The sequence below is a fragment of the Theropithecus gelada genome, chromosome 5, assembly GCF_003255815.1.
Source record: "Theropithecus gelada isolate Dixy chromosome 5, Tgel_1.0, whole genome shotgun sequence".
In the NCBI taxonomy this organism is placed as follows: Eukaryota; Metazoa; Chordata; class Mammalia; order Primates; family Cercopithecidae; genus Theropithecus; species Theropithecus gelada.
Genome location: NC_037672.1, coordinates 56120895 through 56134231, shown reverse-complemented (window position 1 = coordinate 56134231; position 13337 = coordinate 56120895). Strand labels below are relative to the sequence as shown.

Here is a 13337-nt window from a genome sequence, read left to right as displayed (position 1 = left end):
AGTGTGAAGAGAAGTGTTCCAAATGTGTCTTTGGAGACAGAGCTGGAAACACAAAGCACTACATTGAGAATCCAGTGTCTGTGCCATTCATCCTGGTCACCGGGGCTTTATTGGTGTGCCCTTGACATCAGGATGGCGTTTCCAGGCAAACGCTTCTGTACTTCTGTGATAACATGGGATCTGTATCAGATTACTTTCATCAATATTTGCATTATTGGGGTTATTCAGGGATAGCATAACAATTAATTTATCTTTGCAAATGGGAATGAGAAGATAATATTTTTCAGTTTTTCAGTTGTGTAATTGTTTAACATGAGAATTTGGGATGTTACAACAGAGTGTTTTTATTTGTCGGAATGCATAGGAGGCAGCAAGGATTGCAGAAATGTCGTTGGTAACGTGTATAGAACCCTCGGCAGGCTGTGGGCCTACCTGGCAGAAGATCCTCATAAAGCATATTTATTCTAGATTGGCTTTCTCTATAAAATTATTTCAATTGCCACTTCTGAAAATCTGTTATAAAGATGATGCTTACAAACCCAACAAGTGTCTGTCTTTATGGATAGCTAACTCAAGTCTAACTATTCTGAGTTTATCAGTGAGTAGGAGGAGATTACATGTTTTAACATATTTTAATCTCATCTGCCCGTAATAATTTCCAACAGAACTCACAAAAGTCTCTAGCAAGCTCTTTGCCATTATTCTAGCACTACATGCATACATACACATTTGTGTGTATGTTACGAATATAGTTTATCCATATGTGCACTGTATGTCTTGATAATTTTTCCATATGTATCTATATATATGTAGAAATTTTTATTTTGTTTTATTTTTGCTTTTGCTTTATACTGAAATATCCTATGAAACCAAGGAAAATCATATAAAAATAATAAAACACAAGAATTTTCAATAAAATTGAGTGTCTCAGGTCTTTGTGTATTACTTATATTTGCTTACAAACTATATTTGTACGCATATTTTAGGCTTTTGTAAAACCCTATCTGAAAATAAATCCACTGTGTTTTAGGGTTGATTTCCTATAGATTCATTATCCTATGAAATGAATTATCTCTCTGAATAATGCCATGAGTTACAGATTTTTCGCTCCAAATTTGTCCTATTTCTCTACTTATTATTCAAAGGGATATCAGCCAAATTAGCAAATTTGAAGTCTTCTCTGTCAGACATGCCAAATTTTAGACTGAAGTGAACTTCTATGGCCAAAGTCCAAACTTTTGGGAAATGTGGTTGAGAAGGAAAGATTGGCAAATCTTTAATGAACGGTTCTTGAAGAAAGAACTTGCAGTTGGTTTCTGCTTCTCTAAATGTGTTCTAGTTGAGTTTTCCTTGAAATGTTTTAAAAAATAAAGAGTAATTATTGGAATAATGATGTAATAGCTTTCTTAGGAGAGAAGTTTCTCAGAGAAAAAAATACAATGACAAAGAAACAGACAAGAAATTGGCAAAATAAGACAAAGGAGGACTATATGTACCTCCATATATTTAGAAACCACATCTTTCTTGCTTATTACTGTATACCGAACACCTGGGAATAGCATAATATAACACATGGTGCTAAACAAATATTTATTGAAGTGCATATATTTACCAGGCTTATGGAGAAATCTCAATCATATGAAACTGCCCCCACTCTGCTATGCTGAACTATTTCCTGTTGCATAAGACCTTTTCTCCCCTGTTGCAGCAAAGACCTCTTTGTCACTCTAGTGGCTAAAGTGGAGAGAAACTCCTTACATACTTCCTTTCCTACTTTTCTGCCTTCCTTTCTGATGATGAGACCTAGAGATGGATGGAAGAAGGTAGAGATCTTCCCACACAGTTGATATTGCTGACTGATCATTGACTGATCATTACAGACATTCCTCTCTAAAGGCTGAATCTTTCACAGGTGCATGTGTGGATTTTTCAGGGTCTCTGGAATTAGAAATCCACTTCACATGCTAGTGTTCTCCTGGCATTGGGATGGTCCTGTTGGATGGGATACAGCAAAAGGGCTCAAAGGCCAGCTGCTTGCTTTGTGTTTATTCAGCAACTAGGAAACTCATGTACCCTGGCCTGCAATGTAAGGGAAATGCAGGCTGTTCCACTGCTGCTGCCTCCTTTGTCTTGTCATTTTCTCCACGGGTTATCAGCTTCAGTGCCCAGCAAGGTCAGTGACTTGCCAAGCTTCAGAGGCCATCATGAGTCCTTGACTTAGAGAAGGAGTGGGTCACTGTTCTAACACACATCAAAATTTACCAGCAATACTCTTGTTCCGATAGTTGGGAGAATTCCTAGTCCTCCCCCTCAAAAAACAGTGTTGATTTTGAAAACTGCTTTCTCCAAGTAGCACTTCCTCATTTCTAGTTTCCCCTTCAAAGCAGTCAGGGCCATTTGGGTTCTCAGAAATGCAATGCTTTCTCTCAGTAAACCTGGCAGAGAAGTGGCTAGGCGCAATTTCCATTGGTCTTTTCAACTTAGAATGTGGGATTTTAGCCTCTTTTGGGGAGCAGGGGGTGGGACTTAGCTGCAATTCCAGGATAATGGGGATAAAATGTTTTATTTACCTCTATCTATAATCTTAGATTGGATTCCAGGAAACACACGCTGATGGAGAATGACATTAGATTGTCATGGGAAAGGTTCTGTGAAGATATTTTTTCTGCGAGGAAGTGAGGAAAGCAGGATGTGACAGGAGCACCTGCCCTGCAATGCCATAGCAGCTGAGGTCTTAGCTGATCCAGTGGGGTCCCCTGAGGCTGTGATCCCTCTCAAGATTTCTTCAAACTGAGGGGCTGGGGCTTTGTTTCCTGGTGCCAGCTAGTCATTGATTGGGAACAGGGAGACAGATAAACTTGGGTGAAGCTGTTTCCTGCTCCATTGTAGAACAATTCCCATGAGAATCTCTTTGTGCCTTCAGCAACCAATATACCAGTCTTTGGGATCTAGGCAGAATACTACAGTATCCATTATAATGTCTGTAGCCTTGTCAGTATCTAGACGTCTGAATTCCAGGGAATGTTCCAGGCTGTTCGCATATATCGCTTTATTTAATCCTTACTACAACTCAATAAGGCAGGTAATATCATTATCTTTATTCTACAAATGACAGAGGTGAGGCACAGAGAAGTAATTTGATCCAGGTTAGAAAGCTAACACCAGACTGGGTGCGGTGGCTCATGTCTATAATCCCAGAATTTTGGGAGGCTGAGGTGGGTGGATCACCTGAGCTCGAGACTTGGACACCAGCCTGACCAACATGGAGAAACCCCTTCTCTACTAAAAATACAAAATTAGCCGGGCGTGGTGGTGTGTGCCTGTAATCCCACCTACTCAGGAGGCTGAGGCAGGAGAATCGCTTGAACCTGGCAGGCGGAGGTTGTTGTGAGCAGAGATCTCGCCATTGCACTCCAGCCTGGGTGACAGAGTAAGACTCCATCTCAATAAATAAAATAAAATAAAAAAGGTCTGGAGTCTATTTTCTAAAATATGAGCATGTGAAGTTATTTTTTGAACTGGAATGGATACACTGGTATCTTTCTAGACTCATTCATTAAGAATGAGAATTTTGGCACTTGATAAGGTAGGCATTTTGGTTTTTTAGCAGCTATTTATGATACAATGTATAATACAAATAGGCACTAGACAGAGATGCCCACTTACAGTTCTTTTGAAAGCATGTTCTAAGGCCACAACGATCCCACCATGAAAAAGTGGGGAGAAACAGACATTTTCCTGCAGTGATCTTCCTTATTATGAATAAAGGTAACAAAGGTGGATTCTACGGATGGAGTGCTCTCTTATAGACAACTGTTACGCTCTAGGATCCAATTCTCTTTCATTACCGAGCACACATTGCTGAAATTGTTCAGCTTCTGCAAAAACTCCCCTCATAAACCTGCCAAGTTGTCACTCACTGTCTAACAACCAACCAAGACACCTGATATTAATCATATGCTGGGACTCAGTCCACCGACCAAGCAAAGATTCATCATGTCTTTCAAGGGCAATTGTCAATATTCCAGACCCTAAAAGGCCCATCTGACCCAGAGCCTAAAATCAATAATAACTAAAACTAGGAGGTATACTTTCCTCTGCCTTCCTCCAGGGAAAGAAAAGAAGAGGTGAACACAAAAGTAGCCACAACTGTCCTAATTATTTCCAATACCCTCAGACAATTACATGTTACTTTTGTACATTTCAATTTTTAAAAAGTTTCCATTCTAATTATTTTTCCAGAAGGATTTCTTAGGAGATAGGTGAAAAGTTAGAGGACATGGGTGCCTAAAGAATCTAATAAATGCATTGATCCTTTTGCAAAAAAAAAAAAAAAAAAAAAAAAAGGCACATACCTACCAAAACTGCACACACTTTTGAGGGCTTCAGAGATTCCCTAAAATGCAATCATTGACTGTAGGTTAAGAATAATCGTTTATACTGGGGACCAAATACTTTATTACCTCTATCTCTCTCACTCTTTATCTATCTCTATTTTAGCTAATGTGTCTATGTTCCTATGCATTTATCTGTGTATATGTATGCATAAACCATTATTTATAATTATCTGGTATACCAATCAGTTTTAGACTTTTACCTCTCTGATTCAGTTGTTCTTTCTCCTGTTTCTATGATTGTGTAACTCCACAGACCTGTTTTGCACATTTGCAAAATAACTTTTCCTGGATGGAACATTTCATAGGTCTGGAGGCTGTAAAATTTTTAATTTAGTAAAACTTCAACCTACTTAGATGGTTACTGCAGCTGTGTTACATAATAGGCCAGCTGAGAAATAAACAGTTATGAGATAGATTCATGGATGTCTCTTTGAAAGAAAAAGTTTGGCCAATTTTTGAGTTTTTGGGATAATAATGTAACAACAGCAATAAAGGTTTACCATACATGTCTGCATTTGTGACTCCTTCTGGGTTGAATAAATAATGTCATTGGCTACATTAAGTTGCTGTCATTTGAAAATGTAAGCCTATATTTGACATATACTTTATATGAAAATGTAGGAATATTTTAATTGTGTTGTAGCATAAAGTTTAGTCATTTTCTTGTTCACCAGTTAAATATGCTGCTTAGGCATTTAATTTTACAACACTCGCTTATCTTAACTTTTTTTCCTTTTTGTGTTCTGTAAGTTAAAATCCATGCAATTACATTTGTTACCCTAAAGCAGTGGTGACAATCTCTTTTTTTGTCTGCCTAAGTCTGTAGGCAGCCCTGAAGCTTGTATATTTTTTTTTGGCTTAGTTTTAATATGTGCAAATCATTTAGAGAATGTGAGTAGGAGTTGCTTATGGTATGAAAACATAATTCTATATACACAAGTAACTCTACATGAACTAAATAAAGGCATTGGTGAAAACAGCATGTATTAACTAACTACTATGTGTTCTTTTACTTAAAAAAAAGTTTTTGAGATTTTTGTTTCAAAATTCCCTTCCTACTTAAAATACATTAGAATATACACTTGAAAGAAACTATTAACATGGTACAAAGAACCATGTTAAAAAATGATTTAAATGTTTTTAATCCTTTGAAATTCTGGCGAATGTCATTTCAACCAACAGACATTTGGGGCATTTACGAACTGATGGACAGTGTGATCATATGATCCTCTCCCTGTGAAGTGTCCCTATGAGGAGTGTTCTCTCACAGTGTTGTTAGATGTGTTGATCCAGTCACCATCACTATTTGCTAGACCAGGGGCCAGCAAGCCTTTTCTGGAAAGATCCAGAAAGTAAATATTTTAGGCTTTTGTGACCATAAGGTTTCCACTACAATTGTTCAACTCTGCCATGGTAACATGACCAAATGGATGTGGCTGTATGTCGATAAAGGTTATTTATGGACACTGAAATGTGAATTGTATATACTTCACAAATATCAGAAATATTATTCTTTTTTTTTCCAACCACTTAAAAATGTTAAAAATAAACAGTGAACCAGATTTGGCCCGTGGGCATAGTTTGCTGACCCCTGGACTAGATAAAAAAAGCAAACCTATGAAAAGGAAGCTGAAATACTGATATAAATCACTAATCCCCACTGGTGCCACCAGAGCCAGAATTAGAACTCTGAGACAGCCTGTCTCCCCAGGCCATGGCATTACCCATTGCCTCAAAATCATGATTCAGGAACTATTTGCCAATATTTTTATGTAGAAGTTCCGTCTCTGAATAATATCTATTCTTTAAATCACATTGAACTTTAAAAGTGTTAGTGACCAAACTGAAATATTCTCTTTTAAACACTGTCTCAGTTCATTTGGGATTCTAGATTCTGACCAGAACTGAAATCTCTTATGTGACTTTACAAATACCATTAATAGGAGATGGGATTTGCCTAGCATGAAAAACATTTCCCGTATTTTGTTCAGTCCACACAAATTCAGGGAACTATTTACAAATATTCTGAGATGGAAGCAATTCTGGCAAGATCAAAAAAGCTTGAAGTGTCTTCTAAGTTTTCCTTTATATTGATGTACATTAGCTGTTTTGTTTTGTTTTGTTTTGTTTTTTGAGACAGGGTCTTACTCTGTCACCCAGGCTAGAGTGCAGTGGTGCAATCACGGCTCACTGCAGCCTCAACCTCTCCTGGGTTCAAGTGATCCTCCTGCCTCAGCCTCCCGAGTAGTAGCTGGGACCACAAGTTCACACCACCATGCTCGGCTAATTTTTTTGTTTCTGTAGAGATGAGGTCTTACTATGTTGCCCAGGCTGGTCTCAAACTCCTGAGTACAAGCAGTCCTCCTGCCTCAGCCTCCCAAAGTGCTGGGATTATAGGCGTGAGCCACCCCACCCAGCTTGCATTAGTATCTTAACCCTCTAAGTATCTCACAGAAAATAACAATACATTATTTGTGAGTAAAACAAACTTAAGCTTATCTTCTTAGAGGGGTAGTTTATTTCCTTACCACCCATTTATTAACATCTCCCGGCCCCAAACTCACCGGTTTTCTTTTACCATCAGTATAAGAAATGCTCCCATAATACTCATATTTAATGTTTACTGAAATATGTGTCAGGCCCTGTACTGATATATGTCAGGCATTATATACAATAACTCATGTAATATAACTGCGCACATACACACACACACACACACAGAGGGGCTGGGCATATATATATATATATATATATATATATATATATATATATATATGAATGTGAATATATATATGAATGTGAATATATATATGAATGTGAATATATATAGGTATATATAGGTAAAGATATACCTACCACAAATGGGATTATGAGAAAAAAAATATATATATATATAAATAAAAATGTAAAACAGTCGTACAAATTCACATTTTTGACAAGTGCTAAAGCCAGGCTTCACACCCATCTGAGCCCACAAAACCACCACATGTTACAACTTTCTTATACCAATAAGAATATGGATAGGTTTATTATCTACCCCACACTGATGCCAAATATCTAAGAATTAAGAGAAATAAGGATGACAAGAAGAAATGGGGTTATGGGTTTAAGAGTCAGTATACTCGGCACTTCATTCCTCTCTCCTCCATACTCACAGTCCTTGCATCATCTGTGTTCTCTTCCTTCCCTATTAGATTAGAAGCTCTTGAGAAGAGACACCATCTATCCCTACTGCCTAGCAGAGTGCTGTCATGTAGTATATGCTTAATGCATGTTTGTTGAATTAGTGAATAAATGAGACTGCAGTTTTATCATCTATGGATTGATCACATTGGATTAGTCAAAATTAGAGTTGTCTAGGTCTGAGTTATTTAACTTGATTATTGACCTTTTACCCAGTGCCTCCTGAGACTAGATCTTAGAGAAGTTCATTAACTTCTCAGATTCTACACTATTTTAAAAGTAGACAACATTATAGCTAGATAGGAGGAAAAAATTCTAGTGTTCTATACTACTGTAGGGTGACCATAGTTTGCAATAATGTATTATAGTGTCAAATAGCCAGATGGAGGATATTGGATGTTCCAAACACAAAGTAATGATAAATATTTGAGATGCTGGATATGCAAATTATCCTGATTAACCGCTATACATTATATATATTTTACAACATCACTAAGTACCCCATGAATATGTACAATTATTATGTGTCAATTTTTTAAATAAAAGAGAGTAGTACTCTCCTCATTCTTGAGTCCTTCATTAATACACCAATAGTGTCTTTCATTACTCTGAAAACAGAAACATTTATAAAGAAGTTGTTGCTGAAATAAATGTGATCTTTCCCATTGTTCTTTGTGACATGGCTTTAATTATGCATTCTCAGGCCATTTGTGTTCACCTGCTTCTTTTATCCAATAATTGAAAAAGGCTTTGCAATCTGATCATGCTATGAAAATAGTAAAGTACTAAACAAATGTTGGCTGCTGTTATTACAAAGAGTTTGTCCAGGCAGGTCTGTGGTAGGACTTCTTTGAGCCACAGAACGAGTGTGTTTGGGTGACTCGATGGCCACTGGAGAGAACAACCAATAGGTTAGGAATGATGTCAGAATGAGAAAGGGGAATCATACTTCACAGGAAAAGAAATAGATGAGCAAAAGGAAAATGAGTGTGCGGCAGAACAGCTGCTGATAATTAAGAGTGAGAGATAAGCTTGTAGCCAGCAGAGCAATGGCATATCACTGAGACCTGTGCCAACTCTCAGGGAACCAAGGAAGGTTTTTTCTTTTCTTTTTTAATAGAAAACTGAGATGAAGTGGTCCTGAATGTTTCAAAAGATAAAACCTCAAGGACCATCTGCAGGCCAATAATGCATCCCTGAGACTGTCAGGCTTCCTGGCTTTAAAATGGACCTTATCTTTATTTGCCTATTCATTTGTGGGTTCATTTAGGCCATGCTAATCAAATACTTATATTTCAAACATAGGATTAATAAGCAAAAATTCAAACTTTTTTTTTTTTTTTTTTTTTGAGATGGAGTTTCACTCTTGTTGCCCAGACTGGAGTGCAATGGCGTGATCTTGGCTCACCACAACCTCTGCCTCCTGGGTTCAAGTGATTCTCCTACCTCAACCTCCCGAGTAGCTGGGATTACAGGCATGTGCCACCATGCCTGGCTAATTTTTTTTTTTAGTAGAGTATTTTTCTCCATGTTGGTCGGGCTGGTCTCGAACTCCCAACCTCAGATGATGCACCCGCCTTGGCTGCCCAAAGTGCTGGAATTACAGGCATGAGCCACCATGCCTAACCTCAAACTTCTATATTACATTCAAATTGCATCAACCAGCTATGATCTTATAGGCCTCACCAACTTTTTTTGTTTTTTTTTTTTTTGTTTGTTTGGTTGGTTTTCTGAGACAGAGTCTCGCTCTGTCGCCCAGGCTGGAGTGCAGTGGCGCGATCACTGCTCACTTCAAGCTCCGTCTCCTGGGTTCATGCCATTCTCCTGCCTCAGCCTCCCAAGTAGCTGGGACTACAGGCGCCCGCCACGACACCCGGCTAATTTTTTATGTTCTTAGCAGAGACAGGATCTCACCATGTTAGCCAGGGTGGTCTCGATCTCCTGACCTTGTGATCCACCCGCCTCATGATCCACCCGCCTCGGCCTCCCAAAGTGCTGTGATTACAGGCGTGAGCCACCGTGCCCAGCCTAAGCCTCACCAACTTTGTAGGACAGTCCCTACACTGTTAATATGAAGGGACAATGGTTTAAGGACTCTCTGGTCCCATATGGAAAGTTTCTCTATGAACTTCTGCTTCATCAGCACTGTTTTTAAAATAAAATTTTCTGTGCCTTTCACAAGAAAGGGGAGTGAGTAGAAAGAATCTTTAGTGTGTTTATTGGCTGTCTAGGGTTTCCACAACAAGTACTACAGCTGGGTGACATAAGCAACAGAAATGTATTTTCTCAGAATTCTAGAGGCTAGAAGTTCAAGCTCAAGGTGTCAGCTGGGTTGGTTTCTTCTGAGGGCTCTCTCCTTGGATCATCTCCTTCTCCCTGTGTCTTCACACGGTCTTCCCTCAGTGCCCTTCTGTGTCCTAATTTCTTCTTCTTGTAAGGACATCAGTTATATAGGATTAGGGCCACCCTCATCAGTTCATTTTAAAGTAATTACCTCTTTAAAGACCCTGTCTCCAAATGGGGTCACATTCTGAGGTATTGGGGGTTCAGAGCTCCTTGTCTGTATTTTGGGGAAACACAAGTAAGCCCATATCAGAATAAAAAAGGAAATGAGACTTTACTGTTCTTCTAAAGGCTTCTCTATTTTAGGGGACAAACTTGCCCTCATGTTTCTGACTGACTGCTGGAGCTCCACCCTACTCCTCAAAGAAGCAGAAATCCAGACCTTGCTATATGTTCACCACACTATAATCCAGAACTCTACTTATTCCTTCCACAAATATTTAAAAAGCTGAGTGATTTAGCAACCAAAGCATTAACTAAAAACACAGGAAATAAAAATGAAGGCTGTCCAGGGAAAGAACAAATATTGTATATCTAGCTATTTTCCTGAAAATTGACCTTGGATTTAAAACTCTCCTTAATTTTACTCTTAGAGTTTTGTTGTTTTGCTTTTATCACTTTGCCCAAAGGATATAGATTAGACATCTAGCCTTAGTGCTGTTGTTACTGTCTTTATTTGTCTATTTTTTTTTTTAAGTGAAGGCTAATTTTATTTGAGGACAAACTTCTCTCTAAAAGTGGTACACTAATGCTTTAAATACTACTGTTATGCGTCTAGACAGAGGCAGAAAGCCAAAGGCAGCACTTGATACATCTTACCCAGTTGTCCAAGCTTTCTGTAGTGAATTACCAACTTGTCATTTAGGACACACAGGAGCAAGGGGTGTCAAGACAGGCAATTAAGGCTTCTGGAAAACGATTAGTACAGGGGCATGACATAATTCAGGGATTTTTTTTTCAACAATCACATTGTCCTTCTCATGACTCATTATTTCTGATGTGTCACTTGCTTACCGGAATCACAGTGGAGATAATGACAGAACTGTGCTTAGGGGCTATTTGGCTCTAATCTCTGGGCTGTGATTTGTCATAATGGGTTCTTTGATTGAAAGACAAGTAACTCATTCCACTTTAGATATAATTGATGCAAATCAGTTATTATTTAAGTAGTTGGTTTGTTTTGCATTTTATTTTTGATCATCCTGTCTCCCACACATAGCCTTCCTTACCGCCAACTTAATTTAATGGATATTCCCCTAATTTCCTAATACCAAGTATACAAAATTACTACAGAGTAACTGCCCCCTTTCCTTCCTAAATCCAGTTTTTCATCTGTCTTTGAATTCCTTCCACTCCCACCTTTTCAGGAACCATAATCTATTGATTGTACTGTTTTTTATCTTGTTATATAACTTTGGCTCCTATAGTGTATTCTCATAGGATTACAGATGTGAGTGCATTGATATTTTTATTTAAAAAACAAATTAGTCTCATGCATACTAAAGTTTTAAAAATATGAACATACAATCATGCTATTAGTTCTCTGCATTAAAAAAATAATAATAATCTCTTAACCACACTTCTCCCATCACCCAGCACCTCATGTGTTTTGCTTCTTTTTGCAACAAAACTATACCACACTCATTCCAATTTCTATCTTTGTTCAAATCAACTTTTGTCCCCTCATTCCACCAGATTTTTTCTTACTAATGATATTGATGACAGCTGATTTTTCTTTATCCATTGATTTCTTTTTAATCCTCGTAATAATTGCCCAATCAGAATCATTTGACCCAGTTGATTACTCCTTTTTTCTGGGTACACATTCTTCATTTGGCTTTTAGGACACTAACTTTCCTACTTTCCATCCTACTCTATTATCCCTGTGTCTTAGTCACCATTACTTGTTTCTCTTCTTCTCCCTTACCTCATCATGGCAGAGGGCCCTTGGACTCAGTCTTGGTCCTCTTTGTCCTGGATCATTGCCATATTCTATTAGCTTGTCTTCAGACTCTAGTCTTCCCCCACTCTATTCTCTCCCATTCACTGTAGCCAGAGTGATATTTTTAATAGACTTAATTTTTAGAGCAGTTTTAGGTTTATAAAGCATTACATTAAAAAGTACATAGAGCTCCCATATACAGTGATGTTTTTTAATATTCAAGTCTGATCAAGTCACCTCCTATTTAAAAAAAAAAAATCTATCACAGTCTACAGGGCTATATCCTGTAACTACCCCTGATGTATTTTATTTTTCTCTCTTGCTCTCTGAACTCTACCATGTTGACTTTCTTTGAGTTTCTCAAATGTGCAGTGCATCACACTAGCCACAGAACCTTTATATATGCTGTTCCCTGTTTTTAGAATGGCTCCGCCTCATCATTCCAAGATTCATGAGATAACTACTACTCATCTCTCAAATGGTACGTCAATTGCTGCTTCTTTAGAAAAGAAACTTGATCCTCCCTTATATTCAAAGGATGTCTTAACCCACTTTGAAGGCCCATGATCTGTACTTCTTGCCATTTTTCTTATATAAATAATGTCTGTCTCTCACTCAAGAAGGTAAGTTCCATGAGAGCTAGAACTTTGTTTTGCTCATCATCTTATGTCTAGTGTACAGCAAATTGCCTGACATGTCATAACCATTTATAAATATTTGTTGAACAAAAGAAGGAAGGAAGGAAGGAAGGAAGGAAGGAAGGAAGGAAGGAAGGCAGGCAGACACAGGAAGTTAGTGTAATGTAGAAATGGGTAGCTTCTGGGGTTACTAATCGGAAATCCTTGAGTGCTACACTGATTCTGTGATTCAATTCGGACTCAAAGTTTGGTTAAGTTAATCAAACATTTAGTAAGAATCAGCAATGAGCAAGATACTATGTGCCAAATTTTTATCATCAAGAAACTATTGTTTATCATTCCAATAAACATCCCGTAGAGGTGGAATTCCATTGAACACTCTAGGAAACGCTGATCAAGTCCATTTTAGAAGCAATCGAGCACTTACAAAACTAGTAAGTAGGTAGAGGAGAAGAGATTTTTGTTTCTGCTGTATCTCTTGGGCAATTTCTCTAATTCTCGTGGCATCCACTTCCTCAACAGTTAAGTGAATGTTACACTGTGGAACTAACAGATGGGACAATGTATGTGAATGTCTGTAAACTAGTGTCACCCAAATGAGGATGGTGATCTGTGTAAATTAGTATAAACTATCCCACTAGTCTACCATCATATGTGTCTAACTTGTCCTAAACTCACCTTTCTTTAATGAAACCTCATTATTTCTAAAGTGTTCAAATTCAATGATATGTTTAGTAACATCTTCTCTGTCATCTTTCCCCTACTTGATGTGTGAAATTCAATTGATGTGAAGGTACTCAATGGAAAAAGAATGAGATGATCTGTGTGCTGGTG

General features: G+C 37.9%; 1 protein-coding gene across 1 annotated transcript in view; it reads left to right on the top strand.

The window, feature by feature from the left end:
* The window catches only part of ARHGAP24 (Rho GTPase activating protein 24), a 516458-nt gene that overhangs the window by 241630 nt on the left and 261491 nt on the right, over positions 1–13337 (top strand). The window lies entirely within an intron of this gene.